Source organism: Eulemur rufifrons, chromosome 7, assembly GCF_041146395.1.
Source record: "Eulemur rufifrons isolate Redbay chromosome 7, OSU_ERuf_1, whole genome shotgun sequence".
In the NCBI taxonomy this organism is placed as follows: domain Eukaryota; kingdom Metazoa; phylum Chordata; class Mammalia; order Primates; family Lemuridae; genus Eulemur; species Eulemur rufifrons.
Window position 1 is genome coordinate 266,642,028 of NC_090989.1, and position 20,062 is coordinate 266,662,089.

The following is a 20,062-nucleotide window of genomic DNA, read 5'->3' on the forward strand; positions in this document are numbered from 1 at the left end:
ATTTAATAATCAATCATTGTTATGGCTTGATATTGTATACTGTTCTGTTGTGGTTTCCTGTAGTGATTTTAGGGTTTTGATGAAAATGAAATAGACAAAACATTAGATACAGTTTCCTTTAGTTTGCTAAACACCCAAAGGATATTTTCGTTTGTAGAAAGCAGATGATCATTTTCTTATCCGTTCTGCACTTAAACTGAAATATAACCTATGAGAACTATTGGGCACAACCTACAGCCTAATTAAATAAAACCTCCACTTTTATTTTAGATTCAAGAAGAAATTGCCATTAGGAATCTTTTCAGATTTTAACATTCCCAATAGTAGCAATAACCGATCCAGAGTTTGTAACCTTTCTATTGATAGTGGCTTTTCATCAGCTGCATAACCATCTCCACTTCAGATTTGTTGCCTATCAGCTATTTGATATACTATAAATCCCCAAAGTTCTGAACTGAACAGGAGGGCACATCTTCAGTGATATCTGATAGAATGAAAGAATTGTATCTCAGTGTCCTAAATGCCATTCATTGCATGCCTCCTTGGGAATGGGAACAAGAAGGAAAACACGTCCATCAAGTGTTGCCACGTGCCATCCATTGTACTGGGTACTTTCTCTATCATGTATTTGTGTATATGTGTGTATATGTGTATATGTGTATGTGTGCACACACACACACACTTTAAATTTATACATGTTAAAGCCTGGTGAACCTGCTAAAATGGCAAAGCACCTGTCCTTGTGCATGGCCAAGGCCGTCCCTCGAGGATCTTAAGTGGGGCCAGAGTAGGTAGTTCTCGTTGGTGTTCTGCTAGGGCAGTTGTTTTGGCTTCCAGTCTGCTCTAAACCTTACCTGCCGGGGGCTCCATGATCTTCTGCTCTTGGCCTAAGCCGGAGCAAGGAGAATCCCAAGAGAAGAGAGAGGGGAGATTAAGAGCATTTTCTCCACTTGCCTTTGGGTTTTTGTGCTCTAAAGTGGGAATGAATTTCAACAATTCTCAATTTCACCTAGGCACCAGTTGCTTCTGGACTGTGCGTCAGGGGTGGTGGTGCTGCAGGTGCTATGCAAGGGCCCATGGAGTCCTTTGGGTGAGCTCCTGCCCGCAGCACCTTCTGCATCTGCTCTAAAGTGAGCCCTGCTTTCCTGATACTGACTGCCGGGGGTCCAGCAGGTCTCCTTGTTGGAAGTTTACTCTGGCAGAGATGATAGGTGTCAAATTGAATTAAATATAAAGGGTTTATCACAGTACTAGGCACATCATCAGCATGTGATAAATGTTACCTATCTTAGTTTTGATAATAATTAATCTGCATTATACCACTTATTTCTTCCATTATGGAGATTTTATCTCCCTTAAAATGTTAAACTTGAAGAGGAAACCAAACCTGATAATCTGGTCAAGTTAACACATTTTCACCCATGAATTCTACCTCCAACACAAGCCCTGATACCTCAGATATAGGCAAAAACAAGTAAAGGAAGAACAGAAAAGCCTTAAGAGGCTTTATGAGAAAGTTTTTCCATTGTTTAGTGTGTTTGCAAAAAGGAATATTATGGAAGTACCTAACCAAAGCTGTGAAAAAAAAAATACTCTCCTTGGTCTTGTGACATTTTTCCAATTTTCCTTGGATTTTTTTTGCTGCATTAGTCTGCCCTGACTGATAAATGGTATTTGAAGAAATGTGAAATTCTGTTACTTTGATTTTTAAGTCAACCTTATTAAAAGCATCAAGCACTATATAGTGTTCATTCTCTTGGCATGTTCACAGACACAGTCATTAGGAGAATCTAATGTAACACTCATGCAGAAACTGAAGCCTCCTGTTGTAACGGAAAGATTCCTAGACAAGGAGCTACTTCACTCCTCACTTGGGCAAATGCTGTTATCACTTTCCTCAGCTATAAAGTGGGATCAGTGGAATGCATCATCTCCAAGGTGAACAATGTTACGGTTCTATAGTTTTTCAAGGTCATACAATTAGGAAGTGGCAAAGCTAGGATGCAAAATTCCTAATTCCTGAAAATCAGATAGTTAATCTCCTAATTTAATGCTTCTCACAACATACGGATGCCTTCTTTAGGAATAAGATTTTTCTTTCTTTTTTTTAACAGAGAAAATTCGTATTGATTTTAGTTTTCCCAAGACAAGATACCATTCTTGAATTTTCAAGTTCCACAACTTCTGAAATTATTTTGCTATCTCTAGGCAGCAGAATGTTGATGATTTTTCTCAGCTTAGGTTAACTCTAGCCACGCTGTTACTACTTAAAATAAAAAGAATGTTTAAATATTATCCTTGTCAAACATGCATCACTTTGTTGCTTTTATGAGATGTGAATTACTAAAAAATTTTGAGCTAGTAACCAGTTAATTACCTTTAAGCATCAATGAATGCAAACAACGAAGACCTCCAAGAAGAGTTACCTCATTTTCTCTGCACGATATAAGTCTGAGACCCATACACACAGTTAGCAACTGTTAAGAGTGAGCTCTGAACAGAAGAATTCATTCGAAGTTTCTAATCTGTATACATATTTAAAATGCTTTTGCCTTTGGGGTGAATGTTTAATGGTCTGTGTTAAAAGAAAAGCATTCCATTGTTTAGCGATGTTCTTAAGGAAAGATCTTTGTTACACTTTCCCAAGTAAATGAATCACCTTAATTAAAACAGAACTGGGGAGGAAAACAGGATGGGGAGGGATTGGCTGTGACCCACAGCTGCGCTCCCTTTCCCAGAGAAGAGGAGGCTGTGGGGGATGATAATTAAACTAACATCTCTGGAAATTCCTACTTCTGACGTGTGTATTCTCACATCACAGGATTTCCCAAAACTCCTCTGATGGAAGCCACCCATCCTTCAGACAAAGTTTACCCATTATTTTTATGATTTTGAGTACTTCTAGTTCCTTACAGTCCAAGAAATCCAGAGATTTCCCTGTTTAGTTGTTGATCAGAATCAGATTGTTACGCTCAATTAAAGTGCTTAGTTATTTATCTAAGGCAGCTCATATGGAAATTCATTATATCAGGAAATACTTATTAAGACCAAAAACAATATCACTGGATAATATGGAGATACATATTAGTTCTATTACTGTTAATAGTGATTAGATAGATCTCCCCCTGCCTTGAGATGGGAATGGGCTCCTAAATACATTATGGTCAATATAATTGATTGGATTAATTTGCATTTAACTGTGGTTATTGTTACATCTACTGATTTGTTCAAATTAAAGTTTCTAGAAGGTTCAGATTTGACTGACACAGTGTTAAGTGCTTTCTCAATGCTGCCTCACATTCTCATTTAATTTTCACAACAGCTCTGCAAGGGTCTAATTATTCCCATTTTACGTATTGAGAAACCAGGCTCCAAGAAGTTAATTAAATTTTCCAGTGTCTCACAGAGCTAGTTAGTTGGAGTACTTAAGTTTGAACACAGGTCTTCTGATTCAAAATCCAGTATCCAGTCCTTTAGACAAAACTCAAAACTGCCTCGGAGGTCCATTTAACTTTTTTTTTTGGAGACAGAATCTCTGTGGCCCAGGCTGGAGTTCAGTGGCCTCATTACAGCTCACTGCAATCTCGAACTCCTGGGCCCAAGCTCTCCTCCTGCCTCAGCCTCCTAAGTAGTTGTGACTACAGCCACACGCCACCATGCCCAGCTAATTTTTCTATTTTTGTAGAGATGGGGTCCATGGCTTCAAGCAATCTCTCCGCCTCAGCCTCCCAGAGTACTAGGATTATAGGTGTGAACCACCCCTCCCAGCCTAAACCATTTAACTTTTTAAAAATTAAACACAGTTTCTATTTTGGGGGGAAATATTCTATTCTTGAGCTATACTGTGTCATACCTTATATGTTCTCTCTTACTAATTGATTGGTCATTTGGCATAATTTAATAGTTCCTGGAAACCCTGATGTTTTTCTACAAATAAATATAATATTTTCTGCCTACTGAGAACCTTCTGTCCAATGAGTAATTTATATTACCAGTTATCTACCTTAAAGGGCAGATGGTCATGCCAATATATTCTAATAGAAATCAGTTGGTTTATAAACTGCACCTGTTTTGACATTGGAATCACTGCTTAAAATGTAAAGGAGTTCCCAACCTATGCCACAATTATATGATCAGGTTTTTTACATTTGATTTTTAATTTTGTTGTCAGAGGATTTTTACAATCTTTAAGCTAAAGCTGTGGTTCCCAACCCCTGGGCCTTGGCCTGGTACCAGTTCGTGGCCTGTTAGGAACCGGGCCAAGCATCACCACCTGAGCTTCACCTCACCCCACCCCTGCACCCCCACTTCCAATGGTCTGTGGAAAAATTGTCTTCCATGAAGCTTAGGAACTGGGCTGCACAGCAGGAGGTGAGTGTCGGGCAAGCAAAACTTCATCTGCATTTACAGCTGCTCCCCATCATTCGCATCACCGCCTGAGCTCCACCTCCCCCGCCTTCCCATGGAAAAATTGTCTTCCATGACACCTGTCCCTGGTGCCAAAAAGGCTGTGGACTGATGGGCTAAGGCACTTTCATAGCAAAATATACTTAATCATTTGTTTTCTGTTCTTTCCTCTATCAGGGCATGTTTATTTTTCTTTTTTGAGACTTAAAAAGCAATAGGTTACAGGTAACTCTGAGATCATCTAGTCGTAGTCCCTCATTTTACCAGTAAATAAATTAAAGCCCAGGGGTAATAAAGGGCCCATCCAAGGTCAGCCAAACAATACGTAGTAGAATTCAGGACTAGAAAATTAGTCTACAACTCCTTCCTTCATCTCATAGCTGGGAAGATTTGGATTTTTAAAAAGTAATTGTAGAATGGCATCTAGCAAAGTAGACATCTGGCTAGCAGAAACCCTCAGTGAGCTTCTCCTGTCTTCCCAGAAAACACTCATAAAAGACTCAGAAGAAGGCCAGATCTCAATTCTAGAATCTAGATGGAATTGATATAGTTTAAACCCTGGCTTCACTTCATGAAACAGAGGCCCTGTGAAATTAAAACTTTGGAAGTTATTTAGTACTTGCCCTCCTCCCGAACCATATCTGTCTCTTTACTCTGGGCCAGAGCTCCTGAGCCAGAGCAATTCTGGCTGATACTCTTAGCCAGATGCTACACCGTGAAGAGTAAAGGTTCTATATCCCAGTCTCTCTTCTCTCCAACCCCACCTCCTCCATTCAGTCCAAGACTAAATCCTAGGGCTAAAAGGTGAGCAGAAAGTAGAGAGGGACTGTCAGACGAATTGTTTGTTCTGAGAATAAAGCCCTTTAGATGAAGACAGAAACAGACAATGAATGACTGAGTAGTAGAACATGCAAATACCATGATTTTTCATGTATGATGTTGGTTCAGAGATCCAGAAAACCAGGCAATCAGAAGGAAAAGGATGCTACTTCAATAGAAAAGTGGTAAACTAGGAATTGTACTTGGAAATATGCACATCACCTTACCATGGACCTGAGATTTGACAAAAAAGAGATTCGACAAAACACTCAAGTGGACGGGGTCTGGGAAGGAAGGACTACATTTAAGGATGAGTACAGAGAAAAAACTAAGATAAGGCATATTAAAAAGATGAGCAGCTTCCAGGACACTCTTGCAAATAAAAGCGATACAGTGCAGGAAACAAAATTTTAGGATTCTCCTTGTCGTAATTGAAAGAACAGAAGAATTGCTTCTATGCAGCAATGAGTGAGCTACATTAAATGGCAGTGGGTTAAGAGGAAAAGGCAATAGAACAAAGCGGAAAAGAAAATAGAAAGAAGGCTTTCAAGGAAAGCCAGAAGCACAATAGCAGATTAGAATCCACACTGGAGGCAGAAAAGAATAATATTGAAGCTTCAAAAACTCAAATCAATTATGTGAAGGACAAACTTGAGATTTTATTCCTGTTTTTTCAAAAGAAGCAAATGAATAATGGAGAAGGAGACTGGATTTGGAAGACAGAACAGTAGCTAACATTACTGGCATTTGCTTTTCTGATGGAAAGACTCTATTGAGAAAAAAATACCAGACTATAAAAATGAAATCTTTCCCAGACAGAATGAAAATCTGTGTATATAAATTTGCATTCTAGGCCAAAAAAAAAAAAAGGGAAAGAGACCAGTACCTAAGCACCTCCTGGCAAAAATGTTAAAGTCCTAGGGAGTGAAAAATCCTTCAGATGTCCAGTCCAAAAGTTACAAATTGCCTATAAGGAAACAAAGGAGCAGTCTGGCTTCAGACTTCTACTTTATAGCATAACACCAAATGCCAGGAAACAATAGGGAATTTTGAAGGGAAAAATTGTGACTTTGGAATTTTATACACATTTTATATGTTATTAAGATATAGAATATTTTTAGTTATGACAGGCATCTAGGAAATATACCAGCTATGTAATATTCTTTTAAAGATAATAAGATGTACTGCAACCTACAAAGCTTGGCTTAAATAAAACGATGTTTGCTTAGTATCAATTTCAAGAGACTCTGGGGTATTAAATATCAGGTCATTGTCCACTAAAAGAAGGGAGTGTATGCTTTTAAACAGATAATGTGGACTAGAGGCCACATATCTAACAGTACCCAAAGTCCTCACGTGAATGGGCTAAATTAATACAAGAAGATGTATCTAAAAATAATTGCCACACCACAGCATCATGTTTCTTCATTTTTATTACTGAAATCATGATAATCATAGTATAAATAAGAAATTCAGATACATCTTTTACTAATAAAATATAAATTGTTCTCGATTTTCCCCAACACCATTTAAAACACTCTATCCTGAAAGAGTCTCTTGATTCCAATAAGAAAAGGCTGGGGGTCCCCACCTTTGGGGGTCTGATAGCCTAGACTAGAGCTTGTTGACTCCATCCCATGTGCTTCCTCACTCTCCTCAAACTCAGAACTAAAAAGATGTGCAAAATTAGAAAATTACAGAATATATGTCCATGTTTTAAAAAATGATCAGGGAAAAACAAAACTTGTTTTAGAATACAAATGCAAGAAAAGTTCAATTTCAACAACAGGAAGGTGGCCTGGGGCAGAGAGGTGCTTTCCTTAGCTATACTTGAAGTTTCATGGAACTCTGTTTAAGTTGAGATATTAAGGGAATAAAAGCAGTAAAAGAAAAATAATTAATTACTTCTGGAGTCTACAATGTCAGCATTAGAACTGAAGCGGGTTTTGCTTGCACTGAAGGACTTGAAAACTCACAGGGATGTAGGGTATCGTTGGCTTCCATGCTCAGTTCCTCCCTGACAATATAAAACTTTTATCTGTGCCCCAAGTTGTCTTGTCCATTTAAACTCTAAATTTTCAACAACACAAGCATGTTTGCTTCAAATTTAGCAATAGAATAGCTCATGGATTGCTTTGCGTTTGCTTAGTTTTTCATTCTGAAACACAGCAAAACTTCTTCCCCAAAAGGTGGAGAGAACCTCTTCTGGGTAGATTCCAAGTATAGCCTTTCCCAGGGTCCTCTTGCTTAGCTGTGACTGACAAAAGTCTATTCCATTTAACCACTTAGATAAGAAATGCAATGTTTTTATTTAAAAATGTAATATTTTCTATGTGGCTGTATTTTCCAAATAATAGCAACAAAACTGTGTCCTAATGTTTTCACTGTTCTGTTTTTTCTTTAACATAGAGGAGGATACCCATAATTTCTTAACACTGGAAACATCATCTTGAATGGTGTAGGAAATGGTCAGTAACTTGAATGATTTTATTATACCATTTCCAACTTTTTCTTCCTTCCCCCAGGTGGCTGCACCTGTGCACAGGTGCACCCACCAGCCTGTGGGACCACGTGAGTGGGAAGCGGGTGTCCCTTTTATTTTCTGTCATGGAGTGTCAGCATTGGAAGGGGTTTTCTTGTTCATCTAATCCAGCCTTCTAGTTGATAGTCTAGTAGAGTCTGTTAACAATCTGCAAGGTTCTGGGTTGTTTTTTTTTTAAACTTGTTATTTGTTATTTGGTTTCATTTATGTATATGCAACTTGACTGTTTAACCCAGATTTTTGAAAAATAAAAAAAAAAATTAATGTATATTTTGTCTGTTTTCTTAAAATAATTGGTTATTTTAACTCAGCAGTATGTATGGTTTCTGAGTATCTTTTACTTTAGTATCACATTTCCTGGAAGTCATGTTTTTCTTTGTATCTTGTAAAGTTAGGACATTATGAGCAGTTTGGTACCTAGATTCTATGCTTCTGAGCCAGTGCTCTGGGTGAAATAGCTGTTCCGATGACTCCTTCTGGTCTCCTGACTTGGGTTTGCTTCACTGGGCAGGCCGAGGCCCCATTTGGAAAGCTTACATGGTGATCATATGTCAACCATTGTGTATGCGCCTCTAATTAATGTTTTTCTGGTCTTTATTATTTTGGCTTTTGGAGACTACATTTAATCCTCAGAACTTTTAAAGTAGAAATTTATTGCTGTGAATATACAACAGATAAAATCATTTCTAAGAAACAGTGTCTGAAAAATATTTCTGATAGAATCTAATTGTGGAAATGGTGAAAAGATGAGATGTGTCACTGAAAGCAATTGACCCTCAGACAAGTTGACTCTATACTCATTGTTCTTTTCCAGCAGTGATTTTTTTAAACTTTAGACTCCTGGACCAGTTTAAAAATTTTATGAAAGCTCTGGACCATTTTTCTCAGCAAAATACACATATGCATGCAACATTTTACATACAGAAATCTAAGTTTTAAAATTCCTGCGCTAGAAATATTTTTTTAAGACAGTTGTCTTTTTGAGGTATACTCTAAAAGATTTAAAGATTTGCTTCAAAATAATGCAGAGTGGTTGAGTACATGGTGGCATAGGTGATATACAAATTAGCCTTGAGCAGATACTTGTTAAAGGAAAGCAATAGTACGTGAGAGTTCATTATTCTCGTCTCTGTTCTTTTGTATATGTTTAAAAATTTTCCATAAGGAAGAGTTAACAAGAAGAAAGAAAGAAACAAAACTCCTGTACTGGAGCTTCCACAACCCTCCTTTTCAGTCTCATAGAATCACAGAATCTTCATGCTGCCAGGAGGGACAGGGAAAGTGAGAATGACGATGCCGGCAAATGCAGATAAGGCCCGAGCCAGATTTTCAGGTGAGCACCTGGGTTGTAGCCGTGATGACAAGAGCCAGTGAAGTCTGAATTGTTACATGGCCTCATGGGTACCTACCACATGGTGGAGCCTGGGAACACATTTTTGTCCTCTCCCTTTAATACAGAATGTAGATGCGTGGAAATTTTGCAGTTGGTTCTAGCAGCCCTAAGAGAGCTGTAGTTTTGACAAACTGAGATGCGATCCAGTCACACCAGAGCACTGTGAAAACTGGCAGAGTGAGCCAGGGACTCCCAGGGCCCAGGATTGCACATCCTCGGAGTTGCTACTTGAAAAAAGGAGAGAAGCTCCAGGCAGGCACCACCACGGGTGTGGGGCACAGGGTAGATTAGGCAGGGCCTCTGGGTGCCTGCTGTGTCCACTGTCACCCATGTGTCCCACGGCCAGAGGGAGTCTCGTGACCAGTACGTTTTGGCTTATTTCAGAAGGTGCGTGTCCCCGTCCTCCTTCCCCGATACATTTCCTCTTCCTCCTCCTCCTTTCCATCTCCCTGTTTTGTTCCTTCCTCTGCTTAGGACCGTTTTGACTACCATTTTCTTCTGCTAAGACACCAGGGACAGACATGAAAGACATTAAACAAGATGTATGTCAGCAATAAACAAGATTCTTGTATTTCTCGGGGGATCCCAAAGAAATAAGGATGAGAAATAAAAATTCCTGTTGGAGTATTTACAATGTACTCAGCTGCTGAAATGTTCAAAATGGAATCAAGGAAGTAATTTAGCACATTTCTACTACGCTTAACTATGGTGATACTGTTTAAAGAGTTTGGCCAAATTTAAAGAACCCGGTCAATCTTTTAGGACATTATTAAAGAGTCTAACCCCCATGATAACAAATACATTTGTGACAGTTAATAGTTAATACTGTATTTGTGCTTTGTTGTTACTATCTGTCCCTTGGAAAATGACCCAGAATTGCAAGGGTGCAGTTTGACCTCCCCCCAGGCAGGGAAACTACGCTTCAGATGTTTCCTTTGGTCCTGTGGTCTCAGTACACGTGTAGACTATGTAGAGTTTACTACCGTGTATTTCTCTTGCTCTCTCATTATTTCTTTAATTTTTTTAATTTAATTTTTTTTTGAGATAGAGTCTCACTCTGTTGCCTGGGCTAGAGTGCCGTGGTGTCAGACTAGCTCACAGCAACCTCAAACTCCTGGGCTCAAGCAATCCTCCTGCCTCAGCCTCCCGAGTAGCTGGGACTACAGGCATGTGCCACCATGCCCGGTTAATTTTTTCTAAATAGTTTTAGTTGTCCATATAATTTCTTTCTATTTTTAGTAGAGATGGGGTCTCGCTCTTGCTCAGGCTGGTCTCGAACTCCTGACCTCGAGCGATCCACCCGCCTCGGCCTCCCAGAGTGCTAGGATTACAGGCGTGAGCCACCGCGCCCGGCCTCTCATTATTTCTTAATGTAAATATCCAGCTGGGAAATCATCTCCCAAGTGTCAGTCATTTATGTGCCACCTTCACAATTTTTGTGATAGCTGAGTCCACTTGTTCTATTATTTATCTGATATTTTCTTTAAATTGATTATTTAACTTGACTTTATAATAAAGCAAAAACAAGACTATTAATACATATAAAGCACTTAGAACACCACCTGGTAATCGTAAATTTTAGCTATGGTTATTTATATTACTACATAAATGCTGTTTTACTTGTAATAAATAGACATAAATACGTAACTATTAAAGTTAAAAGTGTTTGCCCATATATACTGTAAGAATTGTCTCTAGCATCACCAGTGGCACAATAACCACACTTTGGGAAGCAGCTGCCCCCATTCCTCCCCTTGAAATAATCTTCTCCTTGGGCTTCCTTGAGAGCTCAAGTATCACTGTCTCCTGATTTTTCCATTTAGTCTCTAGATGCACTTTCTCGGGCTCCTCATCCTTTGACACTCTCATTTACATGGATTCAATTTTTTTTTCTTTTTTAAAGGCAGGGTCTCACTCTGTCACCCAGGCTAGAATGCAGCCGCCCGATCATATTTCACTATAATAACCTCAATTCTTGGGCTCAAGCGATCCTTCTGCTTCAGCCTCCCAAGTAGCTGGGACTACAGACGTGCGTCACCATGCCTGGCTAATTTTTTATTTTTTTGTAGAGACAGGGTTTTGCTATGTTGCTCAGGCTGGTCTTGAACTCCTGGCTTCAAGTGATCCTCCTGCCTTGGCCCCCCAGAGCACTGGGATTACAGGCGTGAGCCACTGTGCCCGGCCTGGATTCAATTTTATGCACTTTCTCAGGGCAATTTCATCCACTCCTATGGTATTAGCATAAGCAGACCTAGATTAGCTAAACCTTTTTCAACTGGGGTTCTTCATCTGAACCACAGAATGCAGAAAATGACCTGAGGGCCTATTTTCTCAGCCCCCCAAGGAGAACTGAGGTATATATTAAGAACTAGTATCATTCTAGATGCAGGGGAGAGACGTTAATTCATTCCAGACAGTGAGGCCTTGGGGCTTGAGTGCTTACTTCTCTAGGGGAACCCCAGTTGACAAGGGCTCTTCAACCCCCTGTCCCACCCTGTCTTTCCTTCCTAAGAAACGGCACCTGTACCCACCTTGTTGCCCAAGCCAGAAACCTGACAGTTATTCTAGGACCTCCCTCTCTTCTTTCCTCCTTCATCCTCCACCCTCCATAATCAGTTTCCCTTATCTGATCATTCTACCTGCCTTAAAATCCTTTGACTCTCTTCCCTTCTCATTCTCCTCACTGCCACCAACTTGGTCAGCCTACACCATTTTGCCCTGTGATTACTTAAAAGCCACCTTAGTGGTCTCCTTGCCCAACTGCTGCCCAGGAAAACATCACTAAACACAAATCTTACTCGGTCGTTTCCCCTTTCGTGGCTCTCCAAAGCCCTTCTGAAAGCTCCAGTCTACCAGATGGACTGCCACGTCTTGCTTTTATGCCATGCCTCCCTCTCTGCCTGTCCTCCCTCACCCCTGCCTAGGACTCCCTCTCTCCCACCCGCTCCTCTGCCATCACGCCCGGCTTCTGCGAATCTCTCGCTTAGTCTTTGGTTCTCATCTGGCACACTGTGCGTGTGAGCTCCTCCTCTGAGCAGGCCAGCCTCTTGGATTCTGCTGCCTCAGAGGACAGCAATGTTGAACAGAACCTGCAAGCCAATCACTGCCGCCTGCAAGGCACCTGCCCTCCCAAGGAGCCAAGTTTTTTAAAGGGAGCAGCTTTGCACCTGTGAGCATTCGACGCACTAAGTGGCTGAACTGGGTAGAGCACTCATTTCTCCAGTGGAGCTCTGTGCCTCCCAGGATGCAGGTCTGTTCCTCAGCTTGCGGCTGCTCAGAGCCTGTATTTTTACTGTTGGATGTTTCCCTGAGAAAACTTGAATTAATAGGCCCAGCAATGAAGACTGAGGAACTGGCGCACACTCTTCCTGTTTCCTTAACAGAACTGTGCTGCCAGCTTCACTGTATTTGCTACACTTACTGCAAGGCTCCAGATCTGGGAGGCTCTCAGTAGTAATAACATCTGTGGCATGGAGGCGATTTCCAGAAGACTGTGTCGGAGAAGCATCCACTGAGGTAGCAGCTAAATTCCTTGTAATCAAAGGGTTTTAACCTGGGATCCATGGCTGGGTTTCAAGGAGTCCAGGGACCTCCCAAAACTATAGGGATAGTTTTTTGTGTATGTGCATGTGTACATTTCACTTGGGGACAGAGTTCACTTTCCAGAAGGGCCACTGCTGAGGACCGAGACGCCAGTTTTCCCCTTGTACAGTCAGACTTATTTCATTTATTCATTAACACATTGACCGCCACACTAGGAAAAAAAAATTTTTTTTTCCTTGGGGCCATGGTGTTTTATTATGAAAATAGAATAAAAACTTCGAAAACAAAACGATCCTTTCTAAATTAATGAAAAATTTGTTATTTTTTATTGTTTTGGTTTTTTCCGATAAAAAAGTAATATAAAAACTTGAAAATTAGTAATGTAAAAACTTGAAAAATAGTTCATAAGGGTTAAGTGTTTTTCTTAACTTGTCAGGCTTAAGTAATTTTAAGGTAAATGTAAATAGAAAAATGAAATTTATTGACTTCTATTCATTTAATCCACATTTTTAGAATTAAATTGTTAGTATTAATTGTAACAATAAGAACATCAAGAAGTAAGAGTTTCACGAACCAACTGCAGGGTTTTGCCCAGGGGGCCACCCATCACGTAACGTGTGTGACAGCGTGGCAGAGTGAGTTGCCTGAGCACCCCACGGCTCCCAAGGTAAAGAGACGCGTGAGTTACATCAGCTTCACAAGGCCCCAGGCTAAAAATTAGTGTGAGTTAAATACAACTCACATGGCAGTTAATGTGCTAAAATGTTTTAACACTTGCTATAATGTCCTGGGCACTGTTCTAAGCCCTATATACATATATATATACATAGTCCAAAAAAGCATCATTGAAAAGATGACATTTAAGTAGGGACTTGAGGCTGCTGAGAGAGCAAGCTACATGGGTGTGGGGAGGAAGAGCATGCTAGGGAGAGGGGAGAGCAGGTGCAAAGGTCCTGAGGTCCCAGAGGTGTCCAGAAGACTCTCTCTACAAAGTTGCTTTTGCCTGACATTAAGGCAGACAGCAGGGGCTAAGAAAACACTATCACCTTCTGGCAGAGTGGAAGGGCTGAGCTGCCCAGGTCAGACCATTTTTGTAATCCATTTTAAAGATTTTTGCTTTTACTCTTAGTGAGATGAAAATGCCTTAGTTTTGATTTTATTTTATTTTATTTTATTTTATTTTATTTTATTTTATTTTATTTTTTGAGACAGGATCTCACTCTGTTGCCCAGGCTAGAGTGCAGTGGCATCATCATAGCTCACTGCAACCTCAAATTCCTGGGCTCTTGTGATCCTCCTGCCTCAGCCTCCTGAGTACCTGAGACTACAGGCGCATGCCATCACATCTGGCGAATTTTTCTGTTTTTTGTAGAGATGGGGTCTCGCTCAGGCTGGCTTCGAACTCCTGACCTTAAGTAGTCCTCCCGCCTTGGCCTCCCAGAGTGCTAGGGATTATAGGTGTGAGCCATGATGCCCAGCCAAAAACTCCTTAGTTTTTTTTTTTTTTAATTTTATTGTGGTAAAATATACTTAACATAAATTTTACCTTCTTAACCATTTTTAAGTGTATACTTCAATGGCATTAAGTACATTCACATTGTTGTGCAAACTGACACCATACCCATCTCCAGAACTTTTTCATCCCGTACTAAAAATTCTGCACCCATTAAAGAATAACTCCTCATTCTCCCCTACCCTCAGCCCTTGGGCACTGTTCTACTTTCTATGAATTTGACTACTCTAGGAACCTCATATAAGTAGAATCATAAAATATTTGTCCTTTTCTGTCTGGCTTATTTCACTTAGCATAATGTCTTAAGGGTTTATCCATGTTGTAGCATGTGTCAGAATTTCATTGCTTTTTAAGTCTGAATATTATTCCATTATGTGCATATACCACATTTTGTTTATCATCTATTGATGGACATTTGGGTTGTTTCCACCTTTTGGCTATTGTGAATAATGTGCTGCTATGAGCATGGGTGTTCAAATATCTGTTCAAGTCTCTGCTTTCAATTCTTTTGTGTATGCACCCAGGAGTGGAATTGTTGGATCAAATGACAGTTCTATGTTTAATTTTCTGAGGAACCACCATACTGTTTTTCACAGAGGCTGTACCATTTTACATTCCCACCAACACCACACAGGGTTCCAGTTTTTCCACATCTTCACCAACATTTGTTATTTTCTGTTGTTTGTTTTTTTTTTTTTTAATAGTAGCCATCCCATTGGGTGGGATATGGTAACTCATTGTGGTTTTTTGTTTTTTTTTTTTTTTGAGACAGAGTCTCACTCTGTTGCCCAGGCTAGAGTGAGTGCCGTGGCGTCAGCCTAGCTCACAGCAACCTCAAACTCCTGAGCTCAAGCAATCCTCCTGTCTCAGCCTCCCAAGTAGCTGGGACTACAGGCATGCGCCACCATGCCCGGCTAATTTTTTCTATATATATTTTTAGCTGTCCATATAATTTCTTTCTATTTTTAGTAGAGATGGGGTCTCGCTCTTGCTCAGGCTGGTCATTGTGGTTTTGATTTGAATTTCTGTAGTGATTAGCAATGTTGACCATCTTTCATGTGCCTTACTTATTTTTAAAAGGTCACTCTGGCTGCTATGATGAATGTCCCCAACTGTGGGGTGGGATGGAGGGCAGGGGAAAAAAACATGGAAGGTGGAAGACCATTTATGAGGCAGTGGCAGTAGTCTAGGCAAATGAGGATGGTGGCCTAGAACAAGATGATAGTGGTGGAGGTGGTAAGAATTCATAGGACTTCGGATGTATTTTGAGGCTACAGCTAATAGAAGTGAAAGAGGTATGTGAGAGAAAGAACAGTCTAGAATGACTTGTATACGTTTATGCCCATGCAGATGGCCATTTACTGGGATGAGGAGTGCTGGGGGAAGTGTATGCTGGGAGGGTGAGACATCCAATTGGGACATGTTAAGTTTGAATCCCTGCTGGACTTCCAGGTGGAGAAGTTGACAATGGAAGTTTGGAGATCAGGAGTGTTTCTGTTATCTTTTGTTGCATAATAAACCACCCCAAAACTTAGAAGTTTAAAACAGCAATGATTTATTATGTCTTACAATTCTGTGGGTTGACTGGGCTCAGCTGGGCAGTTCTGCTCTATGTGACATCAGTTGGTGTCACTCATTTGATTGCATTCAGCTGGTGGCCGGGCTGAGTAGGAAGATCCAAGAAGGGCTTCACTCACGTGTCTGGCACCCCAGTGCTCCATGTGGCCTCTCCCTGTGGTCAACTTGGGCTTCCTCCCAGCATGGAGTCAGACTTCTTACACACTAGCTGGTTCTCCAGAGAGGACAAGAGCCAAAGCTGGCCGGGCGCGGTGGCTCACGCCTGTAATCCTAGCACTCTGGGAGGCCGAGGTGGGTGGATCGTTTGAGCTCAGGAGTTCGAGACCAGCCTTAGCAAGAGCGAGACCCCATCTCTACTAAAAATAGAAACAAATTATATGGACAGCTAAAAATATATATAGAAAAAATTAGCCGGGCATGGTGGTGCATGCCTGTAGTCCCAACTACTCGGGAGGCTGAGACAGGAGGATCGCTTGAGCTCAGGAGTTTGAGGTTGCTGTGAGCTAGGCTGACGCCACGGCACTCACTCTAGCCTGGGCAACAGAGTGAGACTCTGTCTCAAAAAAAAAAAAAAAAAAAAGAGCCAAAGCTGTCATAGCATCACTTGCCATATCCTATTTGTCAAAACTAGTCACAAGGTCAGCACATATGTGAGGGAGGGAAACAGACTCCACCTTTTGATGAGAACAGTGGCATATGCCTACAGGGATGAGAGTAAGCCATCCTTGAAGGCTAACTACCACAATGGGAGCTATCAGGGATAGTGATATAAATTTGAAAGTAATCAAAAGTTAGTTGGTACCTAAAGTTGTGCTGCTGGATAAAGTTGTGAATGAGAATGGGAAGGAACAACCAATAAGATAGGAGGAAATCCAGGAGAGTGTGATGTTGATGAAGTCAAGTGAAACAGTGTTCCAAGAAAGGGAGAGGCCCAGCATAGCACAGTGGCTCATGCCTCTAATCCTAGCACTCTGGGAGGCCAAGGCAGAAGGATTGCTTGAGGTCAGGAGCTCAAGACCAGCCTGAGCAAGAGTGAGACCCCCCCACTACTAAAAAAAAAAAAAGAAAAATTAGCCCGGCGTGGCATGTGCCTGTAGTCCCAGCTACTTGGGAGGCTGAGGCAGGAGGATGGCTTAAGCCCAAGAGTTTGAGGTTGCTGTGAGCTAAGCTAATGCCATGGCACTCTAGCCAGGGCAACAGAGTGAGACTCTGTCTCAAAAAAAAAAAAAAAAAAAGGCAGAGTATATGGTCACAAATGCAGGGAGAGTGCTTAAGGGTGGTTGTGGGAGGTGTGGTCTGGTGGTGAAGGGCTAGAGTAGTCCAGGCTTGAAAAGGGCATAATATCATTGGAAGATGCATATATTAATATATGCAGAAAGCACGATTGTGGGGAAAGGTAGGAACAGAAGGAGGTAACTGACCGTGTGAAATGTCAGGGTGTGCGGCTGCAGACTAGGATGCCGAAACTGGGGAGGAGGAGCGTGTGGATGATTCCAGCTTCAGGTAATTGTCCCATGTGGCAACTACAGCAGGGAGAAGGCAGCCTCTGGAGCAGAGGATGTCAAGGACCTGGGAGACTAGGGGTTGCTCAGCTCATACAAGGTGGCTGTCCACGTTCTCAGGACGGCAGCAGGAGTAATGCAGAGGAGATGAAGCCTGTGTAAAGAGTCAAGGTCCCTGAGGGATATGAGGGAGTGCCCCATCCCCCACAGAACTTGGCAATGACAACAATGGGGTGAGCGTGGCTTTTTTTAAGCGGGGAGAAGACATGTGTTTTTAAGAAGTGAATTTTGAAATGAAGTTAGAACAATATTCTGGAGCGACAGTGGTGAGTGAGCCAGAAGCCGGCTGTGTTGACAGCAGGGACGTAAGCTCATGAGCTGCCGCCCTCTGAGAGGTGCAAAAGGCCGGCTGATCTCACGAGAAAGCTGAGCAAGCTGGGTATCACTAAGAATGGAGACAAAGGGGGCACTGGGGAAGTTGGAAATGCACAGATGAATTTCAATGATGGAACCAAAGGGATTCCGCGATCACAGGGGGGAAATCAGCAGGAAAGGGCGTGTCGTGGAAGGGTCAGGTCAGCAGGTGCAGGGGAGGAGAGTGAACTGCAGGGGAGGGATGCACGGGCAGCTGACTTTGGTGATGGTTAAGAAGGGCATAAGGAGGGGGGCAGAGGGGAGCATGGTGTGGTCATGAGGAGAGATTGGAGTTTTGGGATTCTGCTTAGCCGTGTGGCTAAGAGCTAGCGAGTTAGTATACATTGTGTTAGGGTGTTTATGCAACAAGTGACAAAAAAAAGCCTACTTTAATCTGGCTTAAACAATAATGAGGAGTTGTTACCTCCCATAACTAGAAATTCCAGAGGAAGGGTGGCTAGCCCCTTAGGAACTGTTTGACTAAGCAACCCAATGATGTCATCAAGGACCCAGTTTCTTTATATTTCTCTGCTGTACCTTTTAGGGTGGTGGCTTTATCCTAAAACTGGTTCCACTTCATGGTCTCAGACGGCTGCCAACCCCACTGGGGACTGTATGCTTCCTCTTATACATCTAGAAAGAGTTCCTTTTGGTAATGTTCTCAGAAAGGTGAAAATGGATCCTTTCTATAAGCTCAGCAAACCTTTCCCGGAGTCTGGAAATACCATGTGCTAACTGGTGTGGGCACGAGTTACCTGAAGCAGTCACTGTGGCAAAAGGGAATTACGCTGATTGGTGTGGAGCATGTAGGGCCCACTCCTGTTGCTGGGGCTGAGCCAGCTTCCCCTGGAGGCCACAGGTGGTTGGGCAAGGAGCGTGGCCAATAGGAAGGGGGAAAGGAAGAAATCATGCTGAGCAGATTCCTAAGAATCGCCACCTCACTACCTCATTGAGCTGTGGGGAAAATTAAATGAATACTGTTTGAGGATGCCTTGCTTTTTCCTTCTTAAAAGGTTTTTGGAGGTGGAGATATAGAAGAAAACTGGAGGAGAGAAGAAAGGTAGTTGGGGGGAAAGTGAGGGAGGTGAGCAAAGAGATTTGGGGAAGGGTCCAAAACTAAATGGAAGAGATATCAAAGGCAGATGGGGCTGGAGTTGATAAGCGGATGCAAATAGAACACACTTGTCTCTGAATTCTCAGAAATCGGGTAATATTCTTTTGGCACCTCCCAAGTTCCCCTTTCCCAAGAGCTGACGAGGGCTGAGTGGGTTCATCCCTGCACCTGCCTATACCCCCAAAGTATTCAATGGCTCCCAGCCATGTACCAGGCTAAAGATAACAAGCTCCAGCTGAACTGGACTTCCGGTTGCTTCACGATGGCCCCCTACACCTGCTCTGCTCCTGCCTCCATGCAGGCGGTACCTTTGCTTTGTATGTTGCTCTCCTATCTTTCCTGGCTGAAATCTTCTCATCTTTTTTTTTTAATTTTTTTAAAATATGGAACGCTTCACGAATTTGCGTGTCATCCTTGTGCAGGGGCCATGCTAATCTTCTCTGTATCGTTCCAATTTTAGTATATGTGCTGCCGAAGCGAGCACTGAAATCTTCTCATCTTAAAAGCCAAGTTCAAATGTTTGCTCGCTGATGTAACCCTCACTGGTGCTTTCAGGTTCATGTCCTCATTCTTTCCTCCCAGGTTGCTCCCAGTATTAATTATTGGTGTGCTTGTCTTGCTCACTCCAGATTGTCAGGTTGAGGACAGTGACTATGTCCTCCTCCTCATCCTCATTGTGCATGTTCATTATTTGCCCATTTAAAAAAATTTGTGGGTGTCTACTGTGTACGAGTCACCGTGCATACAGAGGTGAATAAAAAAAGCACTCAGTAAATATTGGTTGAGTTTAATGCTGTTGAAATGGGACGTGTGCTAGCTGATAGGATTCCGGCAGTTGGGTGGAACTGCACTAATGAATTCACTCTTCTGTTGATCTTCTATCCTCAGTATAACCATATTTGCCAAATCTCTTGCCTCCATAGGCCTTAAACTCATATAATGGCTGAGCTTCTATTACCAAAGTGAAGCAAAGAACTGAGACAACTTAAACAGCTCACAAATTGTTCAGGAAAGAAAAATCTGCCTTTGAAATTATTGAGTCATTACAGTTTTTATTCAAGGGTCATACAAAGCACTGTCATCTCTATTATTTAGCAGTGGCTTTCAAAGCATTTTTGCCATGACTCACAGTAAAAAAAAAAAAATACATTTTACATCACAACTCAGGTCATGTATATTCTTTCATTCATTCCTTCAGTAAGTGGGCACCGAACATCTCCTACATGCCAAATACTGT

The 20,062-nt window shown here is 41.6% G+C and overlaps 1 non-coding gene across 1 annotated transcript; it reads right to left on the reverse strand.

Moving 5' to 3' along the window:
- Window positions 1-19,202: 19,202 nt before the first annotated feature.
- On the reverse strand, window positions 19,203-19,309 carry LOC138388730 (U6 spliceosomal RNA). The gene has a single exon (XR_011234222.1). It is a non-coding gene; the product is annotated as a U6 spliceosomal RNA (small nuclear RNA).
- Between the last annotated feature and the right edge of the window lie 753 nt (window positions 19,310-20,062).